A 10996-nucleotide genomic window follows, 5' to 3' on the forward strand; every position below is an offset into this window, starting at 1 on the left:
TTAAGAATCTTCTAATCTAATCCATTGATCCTCAGGTCTATTTTGTTGCCAGTACCATGCTGATTTTATCACAGTAGCCTTGTAGTATAATTTCAAGTTAGGAATTGTAATGCCTCCTGCCTTGTCTTTCTTGCCCAGAATTGCCTTTGCTATTCTAGGTCTTGTATTATTTCTAATGTTTCTTTTTCTTTTATCATTTTTTATTCTCTTTAAAAATTTTTATTTTTTAAAAAAAGAAATCATACTCATGACTTATTTGTCTTTCTGGTCATTTTTTTGGTCCTCCAAATAATATGTAAGTTCCATTAAATGAAGAACTTTGTGTTTACCTTATTGAATAGTAGGTGCTCCACAAATACAGGTCAATGAATGATTATGTATGAACACAGAAAAAAAAAATGAGCACTACAAAACCCTGACATTTGTACTATTTTAAACAACTGGGCTAGCCAAATATCTCAGCAGATTAAAGTGTCTGTAAGCAAGTGCAGGGGACCAGGGTTCAATCCCTGGGCCTGCCCTGCTGGCCCCACCCCCAGGGCACACTGAGACAGCAATTGAGACTGGGCATGGTGGCAGTAATCCCAGCCTGTAATCCCAGCACTTGGGAGGCTGTAAACAGGTGGATCCGTACAAGTCCGATCTAGTACTGAGATCCTGAACACCCTGTAGACCCTTCCCTAACGTACAAAAATGAAATGAAATGAAACATTTAACTACATCAAAGAGACCCGGATAACCTAGCAATGGCCTCCTATTATCACAAAGCACAGAACCATCCTTATGTTTGGAAAACTTGGTGGTCACACGGTGTTCTGTTTTACTAAAACTTTACCAACACCGTGCTCTTCAAGCCCATAGGACCTACCAGGAAATCTTTACTGTGGAAACAATTTCAAAAATAGGAAAGTCTTAGTCCAAAGAGTTCAACCCTCTGCACAGTTCATCTCAGGCACAAGTTACAGGTCGTAAACTAGTCTTCCAGACAAGGATCTTGGGAGATTTATCTGGAAAACATCTAGTACAAAAATATTGCATTAGAAAAAATGCAGTGTTTTGAAACAAAGTATAGAAGGTTGAGGTCTAGCCTAGGTCTACATACGTAATCTCTTTCATAATTTCTTAGCCTAAAATCATTTAGCTTTTGGGATGTTATTAGAGAATTCGAGTTACTAATAAGAACAAGAGCTGTCTTATGATATGCTAAAAATTCTCCCCAAACTTTTGCCCATCTTTCTTTTTATTCTCTTGTCTTATTTATCCCCTCGTTGGCCCCTGCTAATCATATTCCTTGGGTAGGTGAGTGTATCAGACAGAGATCAGTCTATTCCCTATAGTTAGTGAACATATGCATGCTGTCTCCTTTTAACTATGCCTCATAAGTAATCACTCTTAATCCTTCTTACTGCCATCTTTTGCAATCATCTTTCAGTTACCTAGAACATAAGGTGCATAAAACTAAGCTCAGTGTCCAAGCTGTGCTCTCACTGGGGAGGCACAGAGATAAGCTACCATTTTTCATCATTCTCAAGAAATAATGCCTCTAAACACATTGCCCTGGCTTTGCTGCAGCTTAAAGACATTTCATCATTCTAGAAGATAAAGACCATTAAAAGCATGTCATAAAAAATTTTAAAATGTTTGTGTAGGAAAAGACCTACTGCAGAATGGAACGCAATTGTAATTCTGTTCATCTATTTTTCATATATTGAGAGGTACGCTGCTCCCGTCACTGTGCTAGGGGTTGAGGTTCACCAGTAAATAAGACGTAGTCTCTGGTGTTGTCCTGTAGGGAAGCCAGCACCATTTAAGTGTGTAAATAGGTGAGCAAATCAGTGTGATATCAAAGATGAGCTGATTGTGCCCCCTCTCCTGGAGGAGGAAGAGTGTCCACGCAGGGACAGCAGAGCAGGCAAGACCTAGAGCTCATATGGCACTGATTCATTAGTCTACAACAAAGAAGAAAAGTGAGATAGTACTGGAAGAGTTCCTGGGGTCTGCTCAAGTATTTCACAGGCATACTCCCTAGTTTGCCATATAACCCACTGGCAAGCCTTGTAACTATATAGTAAATTGCTTAATTGGGAGGCAAAAAAAATCATTCCATAAATAATTATGAGGGCCTGCTACATGGCAGGTATTGTTCTAGATACTGGGAATACAGTGCTGAGCAAGTAAAAATCCCATGAGCATTTTAGTAGAGAAGAAAAACCATAAACTACATATAAATACAAATATATAAATATAGGTATTGATAACTGCTTGGTAACAAAGCTGAGCTAGAGAATGATGGGTGCTCTTTTAGACAGAGCAGTCCAAGAACACCTTGGGAAGCAGCGTAACTTGAACAAAGGCCCACCGGAAGCGGTGGAACTTACTTCAATGAGGGGAACTCTAAGGAAGAATGTTCCAGACAGAAGCAACATAAGCACAAAGTCCAAAGGTACAAACAGGCCAAGCGTAAAGGGACAACAGAGTCAAGGCCTGGAAAGCTGAAGCAGAGGGATGGGGATTTGAGGTCAAAGGTCACAGGGGCCTGTAGGCATGGTTATGTTAAGGGAAAATATTACATAATTCCATAAATGCAGTTGCCAGACTGTATAGTGTGGTCATGTATGTCAACAAAACATCTGCCTGTTGCTCGTGCACCCACACGTGCATATGTAATTATTGATGCCCAGAATGACTCATCTGAAACCCTGAGAAAAGACATGTTTTGGAAACTAGCTTACTGTTAGAAAGGCATATCCCTGTATCATCTATGGTCAGCATGCGCCTATGAGACGTGTGACAAGGCAATAAAGCATTCATGGCATAAACAGCTTCTCTTACATAGGCTCATATCAGATCAGTGTTCGGTTTTACGGAGGTTTTTGGATTTCAGATGTATAAATAAAGGGCTGTGGACCTAGAGTTCAACAAATACGGAAAATTTCTTGGAGTATCCCAAGTGACTGTGCCAGGAAGACCAGAAAAGCCCTACTGCAAGAGCACATTATTCTACTTGACGCCATTTTAAACTTTTGAACAATTTTTTTCTACCATGTATTATTTGTTATTAAAATAACACACTTTAAAATGCTTTAAATGTAAACATCAGTGTTTATTTTAAAGTAAACTGGGTGGCTGGGGAGATAGCTCAGTAGAATAAGGGTCCTGCGTTTAATCCCCAGTACTGCAAAATAAATAAATAAAAATAAAGTAGTCTGGATATTCAAGAATATGGATAGTACTGAAGGAAAGTATCTTCAACCAAATAAAGTAATAGAAAAGACTCTAAGAATGAATTATAAAACTACTTCTAAAATCAAGTGCTTTAGTCATGACATTCAACTTTTACTGTACTTGTCTGTTTTTCAGATTTTTTTGTTTGTGGACTGGAGAAAGTCATAGTACAAAGGTGAATTTGTAGGGAAGAGAGAATTCATTTCTAAGGCTAAACATAAAATATATATTGAAAAATTTATGGTAATTCCTATTTCTTAATGCCCTAAGAAGCATCTTCTGTTTCCTTACACAGCAACATGGTTTGTTCTCAGGACTTAGGGTTTCTGTTTTGTTTTATTTGTTGTGTTTTTTAAGGCAAAATCTCTGGAGGGTTTCTTTTTTTCTGTTTTGATAACAGGATGTCATGATTGTGATAAATACTTGCCTGAAAGATATTTATAATGTACAAATCCCTAAAATATTTGGACATTTTAAAATTGCAATTTGCAACCTCCCTATTTCTTTCTACTCTCCCCCAACAAAAATTCAGAGAGATATGTTTAACAGACACCACACTTCATGGTGAATGTTACTGGCTGCGTGGCTGAAAGCTGTAATTAGCCATGCCTCACTGATTCATACATGACTCGTTTGGAGGTTTATTATTCCCCTGGAATGTTAATGAACATGAATATAAAATAGTCTGAGAGAGTTTCTTCCCATCTTAGTAAAGTACATATGGTAAGCGGAAAAAAAACTATTTAAAATGCTGAAAAAAATACTCTGTAAATATAAGTATCCCCTTGATTGTCTGAACTGTAAAAAAGACGCTCATTATGAACACCACCTCTGCAAAGCACACAATGATTTTGCAAGTACCAATTAATAAAGCCTCAGAACCTTGACCAGGTAAATGGTAATGAAAACCAGGAATCCATTCACCTTTGCTCCAGTTTCCAGGCAAGAAACAAGCTGAGTAAGATGCTTCCACACCTTGGAAAACAAAACAGGCATGAAATAAGCATCCAGAGTTCAGATGTCATTTATGAGGAGTATTCGCTTATGAACATAGTTGAAAATAAAAGTAATTTGTAGAAAATGGTATTTCAGCACTGCCTTGATCTAGCGAGGATTTTCTTCATGAGAGAATTAAAGTAAGCACAAACTGGAAGTATGACTTAACTGGGCCTGCTTCTGTGCAAAGGGTCACGGAAGCATGCTGTAAATGGAAATCAGATTGCTTGAGAATCCAAGAATAAACTCTACTTTTGACCTTTAGAAAGCTCATGATATATGTGCCCACAAAATAAACAAAATAATTTCAAAGTAAATTTGTGGATTGTACCTGCCCTTTGAAACAGAGCAGATGATGCCAATCAGATGTGTACAACATGCATCTAGCTCGGTCTCCATTTTTTTCATGTATTCTTTAAATAACATAAAGGGGAGTCTCATACCAGAGAATCCTCCAAATCAGAATAGATTTAGAAACTGAACAGAATGTATGACCTGGCTTCAAATAATGAAGTATGTAATGCAAACATGTAAACAAAAGAGCATTGTGATTATAACCCAATATATTAAGTGCCTGAGGAAAATTACTGTTAAAACTATTGACTTAAGTACCTTGTAGACAACTTTTCAGTAAAATGTAGTTTGAGTTCTAATGTAGTGTAAGGTACTATAGTTGCCCATTAGGGAAACCCTGAGTTGAAAATGGCCTGCGTATTATAAAAAGGCATCTCACCTGCCTACGCCTTTTGCTCTTGTCCAGCTCTGTCATCTCTGATCTTGAAGTTTGGGTGTTTGATCCGTGACCTCCCCAGAGCAGGCTGTTAACTACTGTTAACTACCTTGGTAGACATGCGCTTGCCTTCCCGAGATCATCCAATTTTGAGTCATCAACTCTGACCCTGTTGCAGCAGTAATCTTTCTCAGTCCAAGCAGCTTGGATTGGGCTGACCCTAGTTGCTCCTGCTGACATGGGAATAGGGACACAGGGGACTCCGAAGACACGCTGGTCCAAACCACCATGCTACTTGACAACAGAGATTAGTTCACATGATGCAGGCTTCGCCAATTGTCTCTGCAGTTTTGTCACTGCAATTAAAAGCAGAAAGGTGCAGAGTTAAAGAGGGGACTGCAACCCAGCTGCACCGAATCCCAGGTTCCCATTTTGCCTGAAGCTACCCTTTTGATTTGCCAGATATGTGAGCCTTTTTGTTTAAATTGGTGCGAATTAGATTTTTGTTACTTGCAGCCAAAGGAATCCTGATTAACCCACAAATTCAGCTGATGAATAAACTCAAGCTGCCCAGAATAGGAAGGTTAATTGAAAGAGGATGTTTTTCTCCTATCCTGTTATAATTTGGGAACTGGAAAGAAGAGAAGATGCACTGCTAGGCTTAAATGGATGAGTGTTTTGTGACATAAGGGTTGGGTTCATTCTGTGGAGCCAACACTCAGACCAAAAAGTGCTTAGTATTGCAGAGGGCAATGTTGTGCACGAGATGTGGGATAACTTTTCTAACAAGGAAAGCCATCCTAGCAGACCCGCAACCCCATACCACTGCTTCTGCTATGTAAGGAGTGGGACAAAATTACTTCTTCGATCCCAAGCAGCTCTGATTCCTTGATTCAAGCAAAGTGTGGACACGGGGATCATATTTGTAGCTTATCATATGGTCCTCCCAACCTTTCAGAAGGCAAAAGTCAATATGAATTAACCATATAAAAGGAAGTAGAGGTAGGCATGGTAGTGCATACCTGTAATCTCAGCACTCTGGGAGGCTGGGGCAAAAGAACTGCAAGTTTGACTCCAGCCTAGGAAACATCACAATTTAAGGTGACTCTGTGTCTTATGATTAAAGTAATAATAATAATAATAATAATAATAATAATAACGGCAATGTTGCTCAGAGAAAAGTCCTTGGTTTAATCCCCAATATTACAATCCACCATTGGATCAATCAATAAATAAAAGAATAAATAAATGAAAACAGACAGAAAAGGAAGTATTTCTTTTTAAAAAGAATCACCGAAGATTTCCTACAGGGGACAGTTTGAGCAATTTCAGTTACAAATAGGACCTGGTTAATATCAAACATGCTCATTAATTGGGGCTTCATTCAGTGCTGATTTTTAAAAAAGTATTTGTCTCTATAGTAGTTTCTTTAAAAATGTGTAAATATACATAATAACAATTTGTTAAGTTATACTTTGAATAAATAAAATTTTCCCATGTCTTGAGTGTTTCTTAGGCATCGAGCTAATAAGTAACACAGTGGGTGATGCCAGATACTCACACCCAGAGAAAGTGGGCCCCTGGTTGTTACATTTTCCATTCACACGTGGATTAATAATATTCTACAATACATGTCTATGCTATTCTTTCTACCATTATTTTATGGACTGCCAATTTATATTATGGCCTTGAAAGTGCTTTTGACATGCAGTGCTTTGCAGAAGGCATGCAAGTGCTACCCACATACTAAATCTGCCATGACGAAGTGACAGCACCATGCTAGATAGTAAAATGCAAGTTTTATAGAGGTTCTGGATGTCTTCAAGGAATGGAAATCCAGAAGCAGGAAAATGAGGACTAGGAGATGAAGGGTAGTGAACCATGCATACAAAAATTGCATGGAAACTGCTGAGAACGAATTATCGTCAGAAGAGATCATGATCTAAGAGGTGTTTTAAGAAATAACAAGTCAGACTCACATATGCAAACATTGTACTGTCTCTGCAGCGTAAGAAACTGAAAGAGTAAATAAGATCCAAAATGTACCATGGATATTGTGAAAGGGGAAGAAACTGCTCCAAAGGAAAGAACTGGCACGGGGAGAGGAGAAAGAAAGGGAGAAAGGGAAAAGAAAAAACAGATAGATAGATAGATAGATAGATAGATAGATAGATAGATAGATGCATAGATAGATAGATAGATAGATGCATAGATAGATAGATGATAGAGATATAGTAGAAACAAAAATAGATATTCACAAGATAGCTAAGATAATTATACTCCTAATTTCTATTACTTCCTTAAAAAAGTTTGTGCTTATATTGTTTGACTAATTTTTCATGCCTGTATCTTGTGATCTGCCGAGCAATTACTTTGAAGATGACAATATGCAATATAGTAACCATTGTTAATCTCGTATTATCATTTTTTGAAATTCTGTGTCATTGTTTTTATTGTTTTTTTCTCTTCAAAATAGAAAAGAGCCGGCAGAAGTGCGGGTGCCCTGTGCAGGGCTAGAGCACGCGTGCGCGGGGTCGGTGCTAGGAGAGGCCGCGGAGGCCTGAGCACGCCAGCACCCCGCCTCCAGGAGCGGGGCGGCCCCCACCTTCTCTCTGAACAGACCCTGGGAGCGCAGGAAGGGGGCGTGCGACAGGCAGATTGGAAGCTGTAAGGAGTTTCACGTTGCTACGGAGACCACTGCAGAGGTCACTGAAAATGAGACTGAAGCGATATGCAAAAGCCAGGTAATGCAAGAGCTGATAAAACGTCTCCTAGACCGAGGCACTGACGTGCTGAGCAGGAGAGAGCAGAAGGTTGGTTTCAGCACCCAGAATATACGATCAAGTTTAAATTTCAGAGAAAAATCTGTAAACACGGCAGAGGCTTGACTAGAGTGGGATATGACTACAGGAGAAAGACCAGTGAAGAGGTTGCTGCTAGCAGCCAGACATTATTTTACCTGCTAAGCTACTTTTTAAAAAGAGTGGTAAGATACAAACTGGCAAATTTCTGAAAAAGTTATTTGCAATAATGTAGGACAAACCGGAATTTGTAAGATGTTAATATTGAAAAAGTCCGTGGCCTTTGACCTAATGATTCTCTTTTAAAGAATCTACAGTAAGAAGATAGAGATACAGACAAAACCATAATCCAACAATACTCTTTATTTCTGAAAAATTAGAAGCTGTTTTTGTGCTTAAGCAGAATAATGGCCATAAAAGTGAAATATGTCACTACCATCTAAAATGATTCTGAAAACCTTCAGTGACATGGAAATTTTCCTCATGATTAGTATTAAAGGGAAAAGTATAGCACAATATTAACTGTGTGGTGCGAGCCAAGTCTTTAGAAAGGTGTGCATGTTTTCATGAAAATCTAATTACTATTTATCTCCACGTAGTAGAACTGTTGTTGGCTATTTTCATCTGTTTGTATTATTTTTAATGCACTACGTGAGCACGTACTAATTTTGTCACCAAGCATTAAACTGAGCCACTTGAAAGTGTCAGCTATTAGCTAAACTGTGAACTTCTCACCCAACCCCAGATTATATGTTGAAGCTTTAACCCCAACACGATTACACGTTGGGAGATAATTAGGTTTAGGTGAGGACCCTCGTGATGGGATTAGCTGTTTTTATAAAGATACAATAGAGCTTGGTCTACACAAAGAGGAGGTTATGTGACTGCTGGTGGCCACCTGCCAACCAGAAAGAGAGCTTTACCGCGTCTTGTCCAGGGAGCACCCTAATCGTGGGCTCACCACTTCAGAATCATGAGAAAATAAATCTCTGTTGTGTAACCCTCTCAGCCTATGTTTATTGTTGCTGTTGTTGTTGTTATAACCAGGCTGACTAAACTAATAGACTGCTAAAATTAAAACTACCTCCAAAATTAGTAATTCTAAGAATCATTGTACATAAAAGAGATATAAAATGAGAATCGCTGAAAACGTCTTTCCCGGTGGGTGCTCAGTGTCAGAACCAGTGCAGTAACAGTAGGAGAAGAACAGTGACGCAAAAGCCGCTCAGGTAGCATATTTTGCAAATAAAGAAGGATCTCTGGGTTCAAACCCCAGCAACACACACACACACACACACACACACACACACACACACACGAGGGTCTCTGCCAGCCTTTCCACACCTCGGCAGTAGGAAAGCAGAAAGAAGGAAGATGATTATTTATGCTTTTTTTCTATTATTGTGGAATAAAACACGAATTAATCACCTCTCAGGGTTTCTGTGGGAAAGGAATTTGGAACATCGCGACCAAGGCGGCCCATCTCTCTTCCACAGCCCTAGGGGCCCACTGGGGAGGATCCAGGGGTGCTTCAGTAGCCGAGGACTCTGCCCTCCGAGGCCTCCCTAACTCGCACGTCTGAAGGTCGATGCCGTGGCTGCCGGCTCCGACCTCAGCAGAACTCGGAAGCCAAGACATCCCTACACATTCTATCATGTGGCTGTGGGATTTCCCCACTGCTTGATGGCTGGGGTCTAAGAAAAAGGCACCCAAAGAAACCAGGACAGAGCGGCATCGCCTTTTAATGACAGGGCCTGTGAAGTCAAATGAGATTTCGTCTGTTCTCACAAACCTGCCCAGATATAAGAAAAGGGGCCACAACACATCACAGCAAATGGAGGGTCGCAGCATGAAAAATCATATAGAATGGAAGCTGATCAGGGTCATTTCTAGAAAATAAAACTGAGGAAACTGGCTTGTGGCTGACATAGTAACTTCATGTTAGTGGTAATGTAGTCACTCTGCTCTCAACAACTTTGAGTGCTGTGGTGTGCTGGACTGGCCTAGGTTCTAGGGGTCAGTGGGAGGACATTTTGGGTAAACCCAAGCACTCTTGATTAGCACAGCTGGAACAAAACCAAGTCCCCATCTTCACTGCAACTGTATTGTAGTGGGAAAGAAAGAATAAACTATGTACCCTTTGTAGTGAGGAATGCCACAACAAAAATAAAGCAGAATAAGAGTAAAGAAAGGACAGTATGTTGACTTGTGTTGTGGGGGGGGATGTGTAAATAGGGAGCTTGCTAGTTCAATGAATTAGCTATGTAACAGCTTTGAGAAAAGTATCCTGCGCCAAAGAGAGCTGTCCAGATGGATACAGGAGGCAGAATGCTTGGCTTGCTCACAGTACAACAATCAACACACACAACTGGAATATGATGGTTCTACAAACAGGAGAGCCTATGCACAGGAAGTAGAGGCCTGTATCTTAGAGCACATCCTGGCTACTGCATGCAGATAGGCGGCGGAAGAGTGTGACAGTGGGGCTAGGCGTATTGCTCAGCGGTAGCACGTTGGCCTAGCAGGTGTGAGGCCCTGGGTTCTGTTCTCAGCACTGACATAAAAAAGAAGGTAAGAGTGAAAAGCGCGGCTATTCTAGTACTGGAGGAGCAGATGACAATAGCTTGAAGAGGAGGGTGACCTTAGACATTCGGGGAGAAGCAGCCAGATTTGGCCTCTGTTTGGAAAGTTTTGTCAATAGCACCCGCTGAAGGGCAGGGTGTGAGTTGTGGAAGGGAGAGAGACACGCAGGATGGCTGTGAGGCCTGAGGATTGGTGGTGGCAGCAGAAGACTCCTCAGTGTCTCAGAGCTGCAGGCAGTGGAGCACAGAGGCTCACTTCCTCCCTGACAGAAACCCAAGCATGAATTCTGAGACACCCCGCTGGGACCTTGAGCTCCTTCCAGCCCCACAGGCCAAGCACAAAGAGAGTGCTACACACTTAAGTTAAACTAGCAGGGGGATTGAGCTTGTCTGACGAGAGAAGGGGGCAGGGGCCAGCCAGGGTGCTGAAGGCTACTTCTGCTGCAGCAAGGGGCACAAAGAAGCCAGGTGCTCACAGAGCAAGGCACAGTGGAGCCCTGAAGAAATCGGGCTGGCAGTTCCCTCAGCATCACATCGTGGTGTTTGCTTGAGTTATGCCAGGTGCCCGGGGGAGCCCCTCCACACCACTGACCGCAGAAATGATGTTGCTGAGGGAGCATTGTTGCCACTCCTTTGACCAATTACTCGTGATTGTTCAGCTA

This window comes from Octodon degus, unplaced genomic scaffold, assembly GCF_000260255.1.
Source record: "Octodon degus isolate 3935 unplaced genomic scaffold, OctDeg1.0 scaffold00043, whole genome shotgun sequence".
NCBI lineage: Eukaryota > Metazoa > Chordata > Mammalia > Rodentia > Octodontidae > Octodon > Octodon degus.